The 20,802-nt window shown below is 39.6% G+C and overlaps 1 protein-coding gene and 1 long non-coding RNA gene across 2 annotated transcripts in view; one reads left to right on the top strand and one right to left on the bottom strand.

The window, feature by feature from the left end:
- Positions 1-6,346, top strand: part of LOC120381311 — a 51,000-nt gene extending 44,654 nt beyond the window's left edge. The window contains exon 3 of the long non-coding RNA XR_005588021.1: positions 6,224-6,346. This is a non-coding gene — a long non-coding RNA (uncharacterized LOC120381311). The remainder of the gene's footprint in view (positions 1-6,223) is intronic.
- The window catches only part of TSHZ2 (teashirt zinc finger homeobox 2), a 259,899-nt gene that overhangs the window by 38,441 nt on the left and 200,656 nt on the right, over positions 1-20,802 (bottom strand). The window lies entirely within an intron of this gene.

The raw sequence follows: 20,802 nt of genomic DNA, 5'->3' as shown, positions 1-20,802 counted from the left end.
CTAAAAAAACAGGAAAAAAAGACACAGATGAATCAGTGCCCATAAATGCTATTGTTGTGCTTTAGCTAACACACTTAAATAGAAATAAAAACGCAGCAGAAGCCAATCAGACCTGTTTTCCGCTATACTAAAATTATAAAATAAAATGTTCCTACTTTCTTCAGGAAGAGCTGATCCACCATAGCACAGGGTATTGTAAGTGCAAGGTAAAAAGGGATCATCAAGATGCTGAGCATTGGAGCGGACCTGAGCCTGTATGAACAAGAACTTTCCTGCATGGGTGCCAACCTACACCTGCCCAGTAGCAGGGGGTATATAGCTACATTTCTCATGTGTACTCTTAAACTTATGTCTTAGACACACCCGTTCTTTGCTAGTGCCCCCACCCTTTAAAAACCATTTGCTCTTGAGAATAAAGGAATGGACGCATAAGGGGCTCAGTACAAAGGGTTACTTTGCCTAATGTTTTGATTGGTTTGTGCCCATACATAGCCATTACTCAGACTTGTACTAGAGCCTACGAATCTCACACGTCCTGCAATGCAACATGCAAGGACTTGCAGAATCAAAGCCTACATGTTAGGGTGGAAGCTGGGAGGTGGTTGGCAAAGCATCCATACTGAATTATGAAACTGTATGCTAAGTTTCAGCTTCAGAAGGTCATTTCATGGTGTCATAATCCTGATACAGCCTTTAGAATCATGCCATTAATATGATGTTGTATTACATACATATTCTGTTAAAATGCCTATCACAATCATATGCTGTAAGTTGTGTACTGCCCTAGAACATAGCAACATCACAGCATCACCTGCTGTTATCACTAATAGTTCAAGATTAGTAATACTACAGACCAAGGTTTCTACAGCATCTTTCTTTCCATTTCATGCATTGATGTCAATATATCTGATTTTTTTTACATTACTGCAATTTTTATTTCCTTACTGTGATGCCACAAGTGGGGGGTGCGGGGGAGGGGAATGTGGAGATGTGACAGTGAAGGTGGGTATATTTAATCAGAGACACTTGTATTAAGTATCAGATGAACCCTTGGAAAGGAAATGCCAAGTTTATCCCAAAAGTAAGTCCACAGTGGCTGCATAATTATGTTCTTCTGAGTTTCCTTTCCCTATGTTGAGAGCGCTTTTTAAAACAAAGACACCATTTGTCTGAATGGTTGCTTAATACCTCAATTAGACCTAATTACTTCTAGCAGTGTAGGGGTTACTTTGGAAATGATATCCTATGGTGCTGTCCAGTGTCCACCCCTAATTGACATATCCTACTAGAGCTGATCACTTCGGCTTTGGCGAAGTAAACGTGTTTCCCTCAAGGAATGAGGAAGGAGACTCTGTTGCTTTTGGTTCATGTAAGATGCCAATCAATGCTAAAAGCTTTACAGAATGATTCCAGAAGCCAAACTTGGTCATACCTGAGTGGTAAGAAGGGTGCCTTACCGAATTTGTTTGTGCGTGATTTAACAACCTGACACTGCCAAAAACAGAAGGAAAAAAAGTCCGACAGTCTAATTATGGACAGAAATACAGTTATCTAGATACAGCTGAATGCCTGGCAATTCCTGTCAGTAACTACAGCCACACTTCGTTCTCCAGATCAAGACACACTTAGTTGGGAGGAGGAGGGGGCTTGAGGTTTAGCCTAACAATCAAATAACCACCTCCATGCCAAAATCAGAACATGATGGTATAATGAATCCATGTGCTCCAGATGATAGATGCAATTATTAAATAAGCCACACACATGCTGAGATTAGAACTGAGACCTGGTCCTTTTAGTCAAAAAGCAAAGGTTTCTGCTGCATGGGAAAGAAGATCTCGCTCAGCAGATAGCAGAAATAGGTAGCTTATCCTGTTTGTGGGGCATCCACTGATGGGTAAAATCCCACACTCACTCACACACACACCAAACCCATATATTACAATAGATCTCTGAACAGATCTAAATAAAGTACCCAATGCACAGTGTCTTAAAGCACATCAAATAATATGTTTTATTAACACTTAAATAGCTATTTGTGCATGATAGGTCTGAGATAGCCAACAGAATAAGCTATTTAAGCTTCCTTCTAATGCTACCTGCCAACACCACCCAACATTTCCCCAAATTTCAATGTTGTCTACTTAATTTCTGACACAAAGGTAGTGTCTATTACTAGCACCCAGTATTGCTGCATTTTAACATGCTAACTCACTTCACAATACAGACTTTTCCACTGGCACAAGGTAAGTTATAGATGAAGTTCAAACAGTTAGGGCCTCAAAATCTACTGGCAGCTTAGTCTCCCTTTTGACTTCAGTGGGACTCCTAGGCAAAGAGAGGCCTCGAGATTGGGACCTTAAAACATGCAAAGGAATCTCTCATTCTTCTTAAGTCCCATCATGAAAGCTACCGGCCATTGTTTGACCTTGAAGACAGTTCCGCAAGTTACATTTTGGGAGCCCGTGGTGGACCTCTGGGGTTAGCCATCTCTAATATCACCCATAATTTAATTATTCTGCCTTTAGCCATATGTCTCCTTGAAATTATTGTGAAATAGATATAGTGGGCTTGTACGGGGAGATGTCAGCAAACCAGTAAAGTGCCTGAAACCACTATGGCTTATTGCTAAAAGCAGCCAAGTCAGCAGGCTTAGCTTAACCAAGGAAGGAGGGGAGGGGTTTTTGGGTGCCACCGAAAGGACAGCTTGACCCCGTGTCCTTCCTGATAAGAATTGTGTTGAAGTTGCTGATACATGCATTTTAGAAGAGCAGGATGTGCCCCAGGAATGTCTATTGGGGTCTCAAGGCTACAAACTCTGGAAAAACCCACACCTGGCTAATCAATAATCAGAAGGAACCTCCTGCTTGACCACTGAAACTGCTTACTTAACAAGTTTTCTTTAAGGAACATGACATTCTATTACTAATGTATAAATAAGGGAGGGAAAATTGAGGTAGTTGGACTCTTCGGAACTCTCCTTCTGGATACATCTTGCAGTCCCCAGTGGCAGACGGGCTGCCGCTGTGCCACTCAAGAGCCACACTCAGCTTTGGTAATTATCAAGGGTTGGGGGTGTTTTACTAACCTGTTGCAGATGTGTGTGCTTGAGACTAAGTAAAGTGAAAGCACTCTTGTATTGTCCTGTTTGTGCCAGCCATCTATCGGTCGCACGGCCGTGTCTCCCCTGATTTATTTCCTGACACCACCTTGCATGGAATAAAAGTTACCAAGAGCTTTGGGTTGAAAGAACCTGAGGTAACAGATTCAGTACCAACCATGGACCAGATTTATCCCCTGATTTCAGAGATGGTCTTGACTCCACCACATCTTCATGGAAGCCTGGCTAACTGGTTTGTTTTTCAGGGGGAATGGCAGTGGTGCAGGATAGAAACCAAGAGCCAAGCAGATTAAAAAAAGCCATTTTTAAAGCTGTTCAAGATGTATTTTTATGCATCTGATGCAAATATACTGTCATTATCCAAAGAAGAGGAAAAAAGACAACTTAAATACTTAGAATACAATTTAGATGCTAAAAAGATTAGACTTACTTTACTGTTCCATGTTGTTCAAAGACAAAACCTATTACCTTTTTTAACCCTATTGCATACCTTCTGCCTTATCTAGTCATGTGCAAACCCTTGTAGAAGGAATAAACAAGCTACGTCAGAATATAGATAGCTGGGTCAAATCCTGCAGACCCCTTATTCCGATGAGAGTTTTGAACAAGTAAGGCCACAGCAGGAAAAAAATAACAACTAGTTAAAAAATCTGACAAAACCAAACCAAAGCAGGAATAGTCAGTACTGGTTGTAACTTCACCATTTTCAACTGTTATGATGGTCATTTTCATTAGAATGGACTTGTACCATTTTCTATCCTTATTAAAATTATTCTTGTGTGACTAAGACACCAAAATTTTAAGAGTGTTTTACATAGTGTTAAACAACTAAATAATATGATTTTGCTTTTCTCTGTCAGGGTTTTGTTCTGGTTTGTTTAACTCAGTTTTTTTTTACATTGATGTTTTTACTTTAGAAATACCAGGACTCTACTTCTCATTTTTATTCTTCTTCTTCCTTTTTATTTTTTTCTAAAAAAAGATATATTAGAACTGGAAAAAGTACAGAGAAGGGCAACAGAAATTATTAGGGGCATGGAACAGCTTCCTTATGAGGAGAGATTAAAAAGACTGGGACTAAGGGAAAAAAGACGACTAAGAGAGGTGATAATAGAAGTGTATAAAATCATGAATGGTGTGGAGAAAGTGAATAGGGAAGTGTTATGTACCCCTTCACATAACACAAGAATGAGGGGTCACCCAATGAATTAATAGGCACCAGGTTTAAAACAAACATAAGGAAGTATCTCTTCATGCAACGCACAGTCAAACTGTGCAACTCATTGCGAGGGGATGTTCTGAAGGCCAAAAATATAACTTGTTTCAAAAACAATTAAGACTGGTCTGCAATGGGAACTTACATTGACATAGCTACATCTCTCAGAAGACTGAAAAATACATATCCCTGAGAGACGTAGGTATGCTGACCTAACTCCCAGTGTAGACAGTGCTAGGTCAATGGATGAATTCTTCTGTTGACCTAGCTACCACCTCTCGGGGAGGTGGAGTAGCTATGCCAATGGGAGAACCCCTCCATTCCGTGGAGATACTGTCTACACTGAAGAGCTATAGTAACACAGCTGCAGTGGAGGATATGTCCATCAGTGGCTACTATACTAGATGGTCGGGGACACAACCCCATGCTCTGTGTGTCCCTAAACTTCTGTTTGCCAGAAATTAGGACTAGACGACAGGGGATGAAGAATAGTTAATTGCCCTGTTACCTCTAAAGCATCTGGCACTGGTTACTGTCAGAAGACAGGATACTGGGATAGATGGACTATTGGTCTGACCCACTATGGCCATTTTGATGTTCTTTTCCTTGGAGGATCTTGATAAAACATTTGAAGGATCTTGAATAAGTGATATCTATACCTCACCCTGCCAAAGGCCTGATGTGTCACAAAGATCCCAAAGGAGAGACACACAAAAACCTTTGAAGGATCTTGAATAAGTGATATCTATCCCTCTCACCCTGCCAAAGGCCTGATGTGTCACAAAGACCCCAAAGGAGGGACACACAAAAATTAATCATGCAGGAAACTTAACTGTGGGACTCAATTCTTCAGTGAAAATAACTATGATATAAGTAACTTTCAACAACAGAAATAAATATATAGGTAGTGGAAGTATGAAATGTAGGTAACTTGGGACTAAAGTGAGTGACATTCTTTTTACATGAATGATACTACACAAGGTTAAAACCCAAGGAACAAACCTTTCTGCTTGGGGATGAGGTAGGAGGAAGGGGGATTACGAATCTGAAGTGAATAAAGCAAAGACACCAGAGAAGGATTTTACCACCAAAAGAAGATTTACTTCTAGAAATATGTTCATATTGTGGCTTTGTGTTTGACCAAGCTGATGCATGTATTGGATTGGAATGGGTAGGGTCCATGCATTGAAATGGATTTGCATTGAAATAAATGCGTATAATGTTAGGTCTTATTCAGGTTATCCAGTGAAATGAGAAAGCAATGAAGCTCCCCTTCCAGAGTAGCTGGAAGCATACCAGCCACATCATTCCTCTGTCCTGCATGGTACAAGAAGCCCTATATTACTTCTGGTTTCTCTGACCATATCCTAGTGTAATATGTTGCTCTCATTTCATGCTGTTTAATAGCACTCAGGGTCGGCTCCAGGGGTTTTGCCGCCCTAAGCAGCCAAAAAAAAAAAAAAAGCCGCCATTGCGATCTGCGGCAATTCAGCGGGAGGTCCTTCGCTCCGAGCGGGAGTGAGGGACCCTCCGTCAAATTGCTGCTGAATCCCTGAAAGTGCCGCCCCACTCCCAAGTTGCCGCCCCAAGCACCTGCTTGATAAGCTGGTGCCTGGAGCCAGCCCTGATAGCACTGATGGCTTCTGCAAAATATGCTCATCAGGAACCCCAACCCATTGCCCATTGAAGTTGATGGAAAGACATGCCCTATCTTTAATGGATATTGGATCAGAATCCAGATGCCCAACATATGCATTAGCTTGGCCAATCAAGTGCTACTCTCAGTTTGTGAACCTGGATACATTAAGATCTTGCTAATGGTTAAAAAAATCCTTACAGTAAATTTACAATGAAATTGAAACTAAATGTAAGTGTTTGGTTGTCTCCAGTTTACACAGAGATCACTCTCAGTTCCCATTGTTGGCTGTAGGAAATGTGGAACAGATGATGACTCACACATCCCCAAAACCGGAGCTCAGTAAGAAGAAGGAACCCATTTTATGATGCACTCCAAGTAATTGTTATGACAATTTATAATTATAGACTAGAAATTTACATTTGCATTATTTTGAAATAAAAGTGCTGATCAGAGCTAAATTTGATTTATATATCAGGGCCTGTTGATAATATATTTGACAAATTGACTGGTTTTCCTTACTGGTTGTTAGACCTCGTTGGAAAATTTCAATGAAAATAAATAAAAAAATAAAAAATCCACAAGCATTTTCACAGTTCCCACTTGTTTCCCTGTTTTCTGACAAGTTGGATATTTAGGTCCAAATTTTTAGCATTGCACACATGAAAAAATTCACAAATCTAGCATAACAAAATTGCACATGTAGTTACCATGATTGTGTGTGCACTTACGGTAAATTAGTCTGCAAATCACCTGTGGACATTGCACTGATCATTTGGATGCACGTTATGATTTATAGTTTTAAAGCAGTTCTTTGTATTTCATCTCTATAGAATTCCCTCTGGAAGACGCTTCCAAGAAGGCTAATCATACCAATGAAGCTAATGGCAATGAGACAATCAGGAAAACAAAGAATTTATTTCCCTTTTGCAAAAGAGTGAAGTTCACCTGGGTTTCTGCAAAACAAGTTCCTCTCCCCCCCCCTTTTTTTTCCACAATTGATGTAAAAGATTCCACAGTCACTTGTGGTATACATCACACACTTCACTGACATGGAGAATGAGAGAATCTGCAAGCAGACTTCTAGAAAAAGCTGAGGCACTGAGTTTTATTTTATTTTTGCCACACAGTTCATTTTGCAGTCTGTGGAAGTTTTTGCCAGCACAATGACAGGACATAGCCTGCTTTTACTACATCATCACACTTAACAAGAAACATTATGAACTGAAATTGTCAGCTAATCAAATGAGTGGCTGAGCAATTAAAAACACTTGCATGGGTTCCAACATTCTCGTACTAAGGATCTGAAAGATGTTACTAGTACATGACAAAAAGTCTACATTTTCTCTGCACTAGCACCTATGAACATAGAAGACAAAAAACAAAAAACAAACAAACAAAAAAACCTGTTTGCAATTTAGATCTAATTTGCTAATATCTGTAGAACCAAGACTGGAAGATTTATTTTGTGTGCCTGATTTTTTAAATTAAATTTCAGTTGAGGTTATGCAGCAATCTTCAAAACAAGGAGCACCAGCTATCCCACAGCACTTGCTTACGACCCAAGAAATATTGTTTTTATTCTTCATTCTGCCACTGACTCCTTGGGCAAATCGCTTTACCTATTGGTGCCTCTTTGTTTCCCTGTTGTCTGCCTTGTCTATTTAGAATCCAAGCTCCTTGGGGCAGGGACTGTCTTTCCCTATGTGTTTTCCCAGTGCCTATTATAATGAGATCAAAATCTCAGTTGGGACCTCTAGAAATCTGCTGTAATACAAATAGTAATAATAATACTGGCAGTGCTGGGGAATGATTGCAAGCTGGTTAGCATGTATGATGTCAGAAATACTAAGGCATTATAACTAGTGGGAGTATCATATAAAGGAACCCTGAGGGTTCTTTATGAAAAGAAACAAGTATCTGCCTTTTTCATGACAGTACTGGGGGAAAATGCTAAACTAAAATAATTTTCCCTGAAGGAAAGCCTACTGGAAATGTATCATTCCTTCTTGACCCAGCCTCTAAACTCAGACTTACTGGCAAAATGGCAGAGGAGTTAGCATATCAACTTGGGGTGTGCAGCAGTGCAGAAGAATCTGACAGCCTCCTGGATGAGTTCTCTATTTACCAACTCTCCGACACTGACAGTGTTATGAAAGGGCCAGTAAACACAGCAGTGCTCGGATTCTGGGGCACTGTTCTTGGCGAGAAACAGGCATGGGGCCGAATTTGTTGTTTAGTTAGACTCATGTTGATGCTTTCGTGCTTGCCTCACTCAGAGGCAGAGTCTTAAAACATCTTGACAAAACCTAAATGATATCAGTGTCTAAATGACCTGTCCTGCCAAAAAATATAATGGGGGAGATGCTCAGCTAGCGTACACTGGAGTAGCTCTATTGAAGTCAATAGAACTACACTGATTTACACCAGCTGAGGAGCTGACCCATTGGCACTACTTTACTATAAAATTATTATATTACTGTAATATCAGTTAGCATGGCCCTGAACACAAGCAGGTAAATTCAGAACATAGGCACAATCTTGCAAAGACTTAGACAACTGCTTAGCTTTATGTCTGTGAGTAGTTCCATTGAAGTCAGTAGGACTACTCATATAACTAAACCTAAGCATGTACATATGCTTTTCCGGGAACAGAACCTAAGGTTGAATATTTGTTAACATTCTTGCTGTCCCGTTGTGCTAGGCATTGTACAAATGCAGAGTAGCACAGAGTTTACAGTTTAAAGAGACAAGACAGATACAGAGTGGGGAAAAGAGATATACGCAAAAAGCAGAGGAAGTGCAGGACAGAATAATAAATAATAATAATAATTGACATAATAATTAAAAATAAATAGGCCAAATCCTTAAATAAATGATTATTTTGTAACCCTGCCCTAAACTATACAAAAGTATTACTCTGAGCCATTAAACAGTTGCTGTGTTTCACCACAGAATTGACTACATTAAGTAAGGGCTGATCCTGCAACTATGTGAAACCTCATTGAGTCTGTTTCAGGATGAAGGCCTCAGTCAGTGGGACTCCTCATATGTTTAAAGTAAATCATAATCACAAGTGTTCACAGGACCAGGGTTTACATTTATAAAGCACTTTAAAATCCTTTTATGGGAAAGATATACAAGTATATGATTATTTACTATTCAAATTATTTTAATTGTTACTACATATAAATTGACCTAATAATTTGTGGCAGCACCATTCACAGAATAACTCTACCCACAATCTAGAATGAGATTTTAAAAGCCACCTAAAGGATTTGGAAGCCAATACCCTTTAATTTGAATGGGAATTGGGCCCTCAAATCCTTTAGGTGGCTTTGAAAAAATCTCAGCCCTAAAAATATAAAAATGGTTATGTGATATTTGTTAAGTGACCAAAAGCAATTATAGAAATCCTAGTAAAAATATTGCCAGAAATGTTCAGAACTTGATATGATGATTATCTTAAATTTGTAATTTGCATACTCTAAATGAAACATTTCCATTTAAAAACCTCCGCAAATATGCAGATATTTGTGAAGATGAATACCAGCATGCTACACTTCTGGCTATCAGTTTGTCAGCTTTTCCTTTTGTGCTTTGTTGCAGCAAATATAGCTTTGTATAGCAACAGAAGGACCATCTTTCATTTCAACTGAAGGCCACTCTCTTCAGTTCAGTCATTTTAGGCAAATACTCTTCATAAAATAAGGCAAATGTGCCTTTTTTGTTTTCTATGGGGTTTGGCAGTTATCCTCTGTGAATGGATTATTATTGAAGATAAAAACTTAACAAGCATTTTTTTTCAACTCCTTTTTGGGGTCAGATTAGAGCCCATTGAAGTTTTGTGAATCTGCAGAAAAAAAATCAATGACAGAATTCACCATCTGCTGCATAATGAAATAAACGTGAATAATACAGCATCAGTTGAGGGGGTTGAAAGTAATCAAATGTTGATCAGCACCTCAATAATATTTCCTTGGAAAAAAGACTCACATTACAGACTTCAGTGTCAGATATTTTATTTATATTTATTAACTCTATGATTGAGAGTGGAATCTAATATGAGGTTTACTTTATTCCAGTTGCATACATCATAAAATCCTACATTTCCAACAGCATTCTCTTTTTGACATAAATACACTGAAATATTCCAAAATAAGAGAGAGATCCTAAAATGTTCAAACTTAAAGTATCCAATACCTCACAGTTTAGAAAAATCCTCCCTATCTGTTAGGCAAATCAGACAGCCTTAGATTGTGTGAGCATTTTTATGAATGAAAAAATTAGTCTCTCCTTCCCAAATTTTGGTCAAGCTTTGGAAGAAAAAACAAAAATAAAAAACTCCTTTAATAGCTCATGATCCTATCACCCTATGGGAACTCAGTTCAATCTTTAAAATTACCCACCTTACCTGGAAATATAGTTCAAAACCACAAAATCAGTCTGTATTAGTCATTAAGGCTTTAATAATTGTTTCTGTTTTAACTGAGATTCATAAAACCTCACTACATATTTTCAAAGAATACCATGAAAAGCCATGTGTACACGGTGGACTCAGTCAATGCATGGAAGGGAGTGGTACTGTATATAGGTTCATTGTCACAGATGTTGGTCCTGAATCTTATCCCTGAGGGATGGTAGGTGTTCTACCACTCTCGACGAGGGCTCAGTGTACACTTTCACCTCTGTGTATGAGCATATCTCAATGCATTCCTAATTATAGAGTTACTACTGATGCCTCCATGACACCCATTTCCTGCTAGGGATTTTAAATGTGTTTTTTTTCTCTCTATCTCTCTCTAGATTTTATGGTCTTTCCCATTCTATCTCACTGCAAATCCGCTCTACCATGATGATTTCCAAGTTCTTCATTTGGTTTATTGCCAACGCAACTACTAGCACTGCCACCATGAAAAAAGACACCGCATTTCTGCTTCTACGTTAGACAATATTGTATCTAGAATCATCAGTGTGCCCCCTCCAAACCATTTCTCTCACAGGCCAAGCTACATGTCTACACCAGAGCACTTTTCACACACATCCTATACCCAATTTTGTTTAAAAGACTCCATAGTTATGTTGTAAAGAAATCTAAACAACTGAGGCATAGATACACCTTTACCTTGATATAATGCGACCTGATATAACATTAATTTGGATATAATGCGGTAAATCAGTGCTCCGGGGGGGGGGGGGGGGCTGCACACTCAGGTGGATCAAAGCAAGTTTGATATAACGCGGTTTCACCTATAACGTGGTAAGATTTTTTGGCTCCCAAGGACAGCGTTATATCGAGGTAGAGGTGTACATCAACACACATGTAATGGAGTGGCCCACTTCATCTCCTTAAATCAATAGACCAGTTCCCCCCCCTCCTTTAACTTTCCAAATGCCTTCCCTTGTCCTCTATCCTCAACCATTTTAAGGTAAAATGTGTCCATTTTGCAAAATACTCTGATCCCAAAACTTCTCCTAGTTTGTTATTTTCAAGTTTTCTTTATACCAAATACACTTTTACTAATTTTCACTTTTCATTCTGTATAAACCTTGATAAGAAAACCCTCCTTGAATATTCATTCATTCATTCAAATTAATGGGCATTTGCTTGGAATGTTGTTGTTTCCATGTCCCTCCCCCCAACCATGAGTATTGGCAGATCAAAAGTTCACAGAAGTATTCTGGTGCAATTTGTAGATCAACTGCAAAGAACAGTGTGCATTGCTACATTTCTAATGGGTTACAATTGAAATGCTACATTTTCATTTTCCACGGACAATGAAAAACACCAAGTAATATACTAAGGCCAAAAATTATTGCTGGAACTTATGAGCAAGTCATTTCTTAACAGCTTTGTTCCTTGAATGCTGTCTTATCAAAAGTGCCCAGGATTTTATTGAAGTGAACTGGACTAATGAAAAAAGAGCATTTGATGAACAGGCTTGACTGCAAGCTCAATTCCATTCTCCATACTTCCAATTGGGTTTCATCAGGAAAATAGCCATAAGCTATTCCAGGTAGCCACAAATGAAAATACCAACTATGATTCTTTTTGGATGGCATGGTTGTTTGGCATATATTGTTGATGGCATATATATAAAAATGAACAGACAGAACATTCCTTCGCTGTGAAGAAAGAGTGCATTCCAAACAATCTAAGAACAATAAAAATAATTATTAGCCTTTAATTGTCCAGCTGGCCAGATTTAACACAAAATGAGGTCATAGTTAGACTTCTAAATATGGACATTGGCACCGGCCTGATTTTCAAAAGAAGAGAGCACACAACAGATCCAACTGAAGTGTTGTGGGGTCTAGAATGAGCTGTTCCAAGAAGTTACTGTTTAAATTGTCAAGAAATTGATTCTTTAAACCTTGTTTTGATCTGACATATAATCAGTTTATGCGGGGCAGTTGAAGTCACCAATTATTGCATCTTTATTAGGTTTAGTTGCCTTTTGATCTGCTTTAAAACCATGCAATATCTTTTTTCCCTAATAAAGTTGTTAGTTTCACCCTACTATACATCTGTATTTTTATGACTTTGGATTTCTGTTCTTTTGATCTCATGGATACAGATTGAGACGGAATTACAGTAACAGATCAGGCTGCCTCACAGTATCTAGAGTAAATAAGGTTGAGTGACTCATAGTTTCACAGTTATGAGGTGGCTTACACACTTTGGTAAGCAGTCATCCAGCAGACATAGCCATAATACATATTCAGGTGCCAGACTTGTCAGTTTCTCCTCCCTCTCCCCCAGGGCCAGGGGAGTTAATTAGCACTGACTATTCTCTGGCAAACAAGAGTTGAGGTCCTGGTAGGAGAAAAATCTATTGCAAGGTGAGTTCTGCCATTCTCTTTTTAAAAAAATTACTCCAAGGATAAGTCTATACTGCAACAGGAAGCTTGCCTCTGAGCTTGGGTAGAAAAACATAGGCTGGCTTGGCTGGAGCTAGTGCGCTAAAAGTAGTAACATGGAGTTGACTTTGCAGGATGGGCGGATGCTCAAGCTAACCACCAGTATGGACCCAGGGGGGCAGGCCGGCTTGTATTTGAGGGGGCTAGCTTGTGCTATCACCTGTGCCACAGTGTCCATGCTGCTATTTTTAGCACACTAGCTCAAGCAGAAGTAGCATACCTCTCTCTACCCAGGCCAGAAGGCACTCTCCCAGCTGCAGAGTAGACCTAATGAGTCAAATTCAGACCTAATGAACGGGAGTACAAGTCCACTAAACTCAATGGAGATGCAATCACTTAAGCCAGAGCAGAATTTGGCTTTCAGTGTGCTAGTTTAAAATGTAAGATACATTTAGAGCTGTGAGAATAACCGGTTTTTCAGCTTGGTGGCTAAACTGAGAAATTGATTTAAAAAAAATTCAGTTAAAAAAAGATTGTATCCAGTCAAATTGAATGTTTCATCTGATCTGATGATTATAATTATTTTGTAAATAATTTTAGAAAAATGGAAGTAAAATTCAAAATGAAAACCTTTAATCGAAAATTCAAAATGTTTCATTTAGAAAATGTCAGGCAACTCTTTTTGATTTTTTTGGATGTCCCCCCATTTTCCAACAAATTGAAACACTTCAGTGAATTCAACAAAATTCATGAAATTTTTCAGTTGACCCAAATCTGCATTTTTTTGGCAAAAAAAAGTTTTGTCCAAAAAATTTCCCTCAGCTCTAGGTAGATTCTACCATTTCCTCTGTTTCCACCACAGAGCAGGAGTCACATATGTAATAGGGAGGCCCAGTCTGGGAGTGGTGGGGAAGGAATTCTTCCCCTCTGAGAGTTGAGTCAGGTGTACAGCCAGCCCTTGGGACCTGTGCAATCCTCTTCCAAAAGGGGAAGAGTTGATAGATCTTCATAGTTGCAGTTCAACCAACTCTGTCCCTTCCTCAGACAGCCCCTCTACAAAACCTCCTGGCAGCACACAGAGGCCCTTCATATCCTGTCCCACACATCCATACTCCCACCACACTTTGCAATGGAACTTCACTGGTTCTGTAGTTCCAGGATTCTCCATGCTTGTAGGGTGTGTCCAAGACTGTGGCACCCAATACTGACCCAGCCAGGGCAGTTTTCTTACCTTCCTCACTACAACTTTTCAAAATTCCCCTTGCATTTTCAATCAGTAGCCATTAAACTTGAACCTTCCTTCCACAGGAATACAGGTCACGTCACAGGCTGCTGCCAAAAAAGGCTCTGTTGTGTTATGCTACCACACACAAGGTCAGCTTGAGTGGCATATGCAGCCCTTTTACCCTAACTATAAAAATCCCAGACCCCCTCTGCACTCTGGTAAAAGGCTGCTGGCACTCCCCTGCCTAATTTTTTAAGTCATCGTCTTGGACTCATTACTGGCTTGATATAGCTCAGTCATTTATAACAAACCAACCCAGACTTTAATTAATATGCCCCTTTTTGAAAGAGACCATCCCAGCAACCTCTAAAGGAAGTTAATATGTACTCCCTTAAAAAAATATCAACAGCTAGATGAGGCACTAAATCTAAAAATTAAGAATTTGTGTGCTTGGGATTTATAATATTCATTAATGTTGCCAATTAAACCTTGTTTAAGGAAATTTGTTACAGGGAGAGATGACTTCTCTGCTTTTGCAAGGATGTGAAAACATACAGTTGGCATGCACAGAAAGAGGCTGGATAATTTTTATGACCAATAACATCTATAGTTATTCATGTTAAGATGAGGATAATCAAATCTCATGCTTCAGGGTATAAAACTGATTGCTGCAAGGGTCAGGAAGTAATTGTCTTCTTCCCATGAAAAGACCTGCACAATTGACTAGAGATATAATTCAAAGTAAGAAAGGGTTACTATCCTATAATTCAGTTGATATTTGGCCACCTGGTGCAGGATAGCAGATTTGACGTACCAACTATTAATGCCATATAAGATTCACAACTCTACCCACCCCCATCCCCCTGTCCGCCCCACGTATTCTGTACAGCAATGGATAAATTTCACAACATGAGGAAAAAACACATCCGCCAATACTTTGTGTGTGGTTGTACACACACATATATAATGTGTATACACGTATATACACCTACACACACCTATTTTACATTACACATACATTACATATACATCTAGCAAAAATTACTTGAAGTTTGAAGAAGACACCTAGTAACTTAATTATATGTACATTCCATAGTACATTTTACAATTACACTAGGACTATCCTACTTCACTGCACCTTAGATCGCCAATATGACTAGATTAATTAAAGCACGTCCAGCAAAATGAGTACAAACCATAGAGAGGAAGCTTACCGCGTGTCTGCACTTGATCGCATTGTTTTGTTAGTCAGTGGCCTATGATGTTTCCTACTGAATAACAGAGAGAGCTGAAGAAGTTTTCCTTTCAAGGGATTCACAAGCACAATAAGATATTTACTGTATTTATCGCAGAGATCAAACCCGCACACAGATGTCACATTTCTTGAATTCCATCAGTAGATCAGACAAGCAGTCTCTGGAAAGAGGACATTACAGCTAGAAAGTTCAGAGCATACAGGCTTTGAGGGCCATTCCTGTCCCATTTTCTGTCATGCACCCTGAGCCTTTGTTGTCTCCGCAATGCTGATAAATCAATCCATCAAAAAATTTCCTCAGTGAAACTCAATCAAGAAAGGTCATGTCAGCGGGAGAGGAACAGATTAAATTAGCATCAAATTAGACATGGAAAGTGAGTTCTGTCAAAATCATCACAGCGCTCAGCACAATTAGAATATGTTAATTATGCATTTCATTAAGGTAGTGCTCTTTGAATGCGAGATGAAATGTCAGTGGTGTAGGCATCCGAAAAAAGGAAGATTGCCAGGCACAACTTTCTCTAGACAATGTGTGACACCTTCATTAACATCAAGAATCACAAGTCTGTCTTGACTTTTTTGTAAAGTATTAAACCGTTAACTGTTTGCTGGCTCTCTCTACTTCCATTCACATTCCCCTCTTGATAAGCTGCAAGACTAGCTTTCTTTCACTGCCAAAGCCCCCAAGTGTCCGGCAGGCACCAAAAAAGTAGCAGCAATTTAATGAAGCCTTTGCCGGATGTGCTTGGGATAATACTGCTGCCTTAAGGGGGTGCAGCTCACATGATGATGCAGAGCTATTGTAGAAAAGAGGGGTAAAGATAATGAACGGAGAAGGGGGAGACTGAAGGAGGAGAAAGGTGAATCAATTTTAGTTTAGATCCAGTTGCAAGATATAAACAACCTAAGCGGGGGAGGGGGATGCAAACCTATATCTGACAAACCCTAATTTGGGGACTTATTTTGTATATGAAATGTCTTTGATTCCTAATAATGAGCTGCTTTTCAAAGAGAAAAGTGATCCCTTGTGAGTTTGGGAGGGGGTTAGTGCTTCACAAACACTAGTTACAAGCTCTAGCTAAGAGATGAACCACTAGATTTCAGCTTCAAGAGTGATTTTTTTAAATCCGTTTTTCTAAGCATATGGGCCAAATTTTTCAAATCTGCGTGCCTAAAACTAAGCTCCTACATCTGTATTTAGGGACCTAAAAAATGTGGCCTCATTATCAGAGGTGAAGCCAACGGGAGCTCCATGTGCTCCGTCTTTCTGACACTTGGGTCATTTATTTAAATGCTTTAATAGGGATTTAGGAGCCTAACTTTAAGCATTCATTTTTGAAAATTTTGTCCATTTTTTAAAAAGACAATTGTAAAGGTCAAGGAAACGATAGTGGAGACGTTTCCACATCAGTCATTCATCTGAAAGCAGCTCAGGTTGATAGAAACCAAAAGTCGTTGCCCTCTGCTGGAAGGCGCATGGGCCAAGTCCAGTTCTTAGTGGACAAGACCACATCAGCGAGCTTCCTAATCATTGTTTCACTTTCAGCAGCAAGGACAACAAATGAAGTGGGGATGAAGGCTCAGTGTAAAACCAGCCTGCAAGCCCGCTGCCTGGGACTTTCATATGGATAAGCAGGATTTCAGGTTGAAAGGCTGTAAATCTGGCACACTCCCACCAGCTCTCCGTTCACTTTTATTATAATATTATTTTTAGGCGGGTGAAGCTTTGAAGCTAGTTTCTGAAGATACCATGCTGTGATCTTTTTTTGTACCATAATGATACTCTTGGGGCAATGATACTGCATCACAGTATGCTGATGCAACAGCATGCCAGCTTCATGTAGAAGTGTGTTATGTGGCCTATCTATTTTAGATATTTATACGATCCCTACTACGTCGTATCTGAACACCTCACAATCTTTAATGTATTTATCTTTACAACGCCCTTGTGAGGTAGGGCAGTGCTATTATCCCCACTGTACAAATGGAGAACTGAGGCACAGAGAGTCTAGGTGACTTGCCCAAGGTCACAAAAGTCAAGAGTGCCAAAGCAGGGTCCTGAACACAGGTCTATCAAGTTCTAGATAAGAGCCCAAGCCACTAGACTAGTCTTTCTCACACTAAATGAAAAAATACCATATTCAGACACCAGATTTCCAGACTATAAACACACGTGAAAAAAAGTTCATGAAACTATGCTTAATTTACACATGCAATTAATGGGACTGTATATGCAAATCAGATAATTGCACATGCAATTAGTTAATTGGATACATGTAATTGGATGTATGTAATTACCTAATTTGTATGTATATTTGCATGCTTAAGATGTCTGAAAATCTAGGCCCACATATCTAGAGTCCTCTGCCTACTTCCTCCCTGCCCCAGATATAAAAAATAGTTTACTGATGATATTCAGAACTACTATGAGATTGAGGAAAGGGTTACAAGGAAAATTTCACCAGGTCCTTAATGAGCTTCCCCTTGGTTTATTGTAGCTTTTATAAATCCTGCCTGAGAATTCAAAGTTGCCAAATGCTCCTCCCCAAAGAAACATGCTGTAGTTTCCAATGCCCTCAGGATTCTATTTTAATATAACTGATTCCAATATAGTCAGAAAATGCCAGCAAGCTAGTTGGATCCAGGGCCTACTTCAACACACTTGGCTGGCCTTACAACTTTCTGAAATCTCTGTTCTCACTGGAGCTCGAAAAAAGAGATTTTTATCAGTTGAAAGAAAAACTTAACTCCCAGAGCAAACAAGCTTTAAGATTATGTTGGTTCTGCTCACTAGCTCAGAGCCAAAAACCCCAAAGATAAACTGAATAGATTTGTAGTTCTTGTAAATGCAGCCCTGTATTTAAAAAAAAAAACAACAGATGCAGTTTTTGGAAGATTGTATTTTAGAAGAGGCAACACAGGGTCCCTCCCTTTCAAAGATCTCTGATGGGATATATGCTTCCTTCTGGGAAGTGGCATGGAGAAGAGTAGCCCTCCAGAGGAACCAACTCAAGCTCTCTTATTCAAGATAGCAACATAAAGTGAATCTAGAGTAGTAAATGTTACATCATAAGTGTGTTAACCTGCACTCAAATCTAAGTGGCACCAGGAAAATCTCAGCCAAAAAGGACTGCTCCCAACTCACCACAGAATTACAGTGGACCAGGCATCAAGACTGCAGATATGTCCCATGCCAGAGTCTTCTGCTTTGCAACTTAAAATTCTGCCACCAATCTGAACCTGAAACTAATTACTTTAGAAGCTGACTTTTGCACCTGGCTTGGGATATCTGGATTCCTGCATTGTTCTTATTTTATTTTAAAAACAATTAAATATGGTTCTTGTAGTGGCCAGATATTTTTAAACAATGCACAGTTTTTCTTTTCTTGCACTTGTTGGACCCTAAGAGACCATGAAATACTTCACTTTAGGAAAGATCAGAACAAGAAGCACACAAGAAATCCTGACCTTAGAACCTGCAATGAAAATTTGTAATCAAATAAGCTTGTAATGGACCACAGTCTTTCAGTAGTGTTGCTTTAATTTTTGTATCACATCTTGGGCCATATCACCAGATTTGTCTGAGTTAGGCTTGGCATGTGACCTGAGATGGTGGTGCAGATAGCTAAGGTGGCTTTTAGCTCCTGAGTCTTGATCCAACTGGAAACTAAATTAGCCTGAGCAGAACTTAGAGCAGCCTCGGTGACTTTTCCACTGGCTGGGGATCATCAGACTAGAGTGTACCCTATTTCAATCCCCTCCTCACCTCTGCCTTGATCCTTGACTTGCCCACAAATACCTCTATAATTGGGAAATGGTGGGGAAAGAGAGTGGCAGACAGCAGGCTTAGCTGCGTCTATGCCTTCCCGGGTTTTCCCTTATCTCAGGGGAATCCTCAGCTGGCCTGTAATGGCACCTCATTGTCCCCTGGCTGAAGTGAGAGTCAAGCAAAAGGGACAGAACCAGAGGTCAGAATATTTTCATAACATTGGGCCAAAACCAGTCCTGTTTTAGCTTCACTGAAGTTAATGGGATCGGTTCAGGAATGGGTCTGACCTAACCTAACCTTTCTTTTGAAGTGGTAAAGACCTGATCATCCACTCTGTTACACTGGTTGTATGCAGGCAGGACCCCGTGAAAGCTGACAGAATTACATAGTTGTAAAGCGAGTGTAGAATCAGGCCTGTATATTTCTAACATTTTTCCTAATGGAAAGTCAAATACAAACCTAAAAAAATAAAGGCCTCAAAAATAGCTTTCTAGGCTTAATGCTCACTGGAATAAGAGTTTGTTTTTGCTGAAAATATTATCGAATTAAAAATGGAACCCATTAATATCTTGATTAGGCGCAGCAAGTTAATTGCTTATTCTCTAAGGTGACAGAATAGGTCACTTTTGCCGAATGAAATAGTGTGTTACAGAAGTGGAATGTAGAAAGAATGTTTGCCCTACAGCATTGTGAAAGAGTGGGACAAGTGATTCACCCACATATGTCACTAGTAATCAAAGTGGCTTTCCTTTTGTAGATCTCCAGAAAGCTCCCACTGGGTGAACTAGTTCAGAAACAAAAAGAACTGACTACATCAGTCTCCCATACCTTACATTGAACTCAAACTAACCCTCCTCTCTTTTCTAATCTCCCAAAGTGGCTGCAACCTCCTTTACAAGAATCCATGACTCTCATATAGGTTTTGTCATTCTTTTTGTTCATCTTCTTATGACACTGGCTCTTTCTTTTTTGACTCATTCTTTTCCACACGGGTCTGGTTTGCTTCCCTGCAAATACCAAGCCACTCCAAATTGCTCAGCCTTCATCTCCAGTAGGGCCTGGTTCCATCTTTTGCATTCTGGTCTTGGCTTTCAGTCCATTAAATGTTTTTTAATGGAAAGCAGCAAGATAAAAAGACATTCCTAGAAACCTCACTTCAGAGTTTTAACTAGATAGCATTAAATTGCATGTACAGCACTTGCTACATACAATTGACACTCATTTACATTCATTTATAAACCTGGGACACTAATTCAAGAAGCAAATGCCTTGTGATGTATATTTTTAGCTTGAACTCCCTTTAGAGTATCTCTGCAATGCAGCTGGCACTAACTTCCCAGCTTGGGTAGCCAGACGCACAAGCTCTACTTAAGCTAGCATGCGAAAAATAACCATGTAGTTGGGGTAGCACAGGTGGCAGCTCGGGCTAGCCACCTGACTACAACCTCCCATGGCTTCCTATGTACTTGGATGGCTAGCCTGAGCCACTCCTTCTGTTACCCCCAGCTACACTGCTATTTTTAATGCACTAGTTTGAGCCGCGTTAGCATATGTCTGTCTACCCGAGTTGGGAAGCATGCTCCCTGCTGCAGTGTATATGTACCGTAACCTGGTGCAAATTGCAGGCACAAAGCTGAGTGCTAGCCCTTCCTACTAGCCTATTTTTTGAGCCAACATTAAGTAAGTAGAGGCACAAGCATTCAGACCTGCTTTCATAATTCA

This window comes from Mauremys reevesii, linkage group 13, assembly GCF_016161935.1.
Source record: "Mauremys reevesii isolate NIE-2019 linkage group 13, ASM1616193v1, whole genome shotgun sequence".
NCBI classification, from domain to species: domain Eukaryota; kingdom Metazoa; phylum Chordata; order Testudines; family Geoemydidae; genus Mauremys; species Mauremys reevesii.
This window is presented reverse-complemented; position numbering and strand designations above follow the sequence as displayed.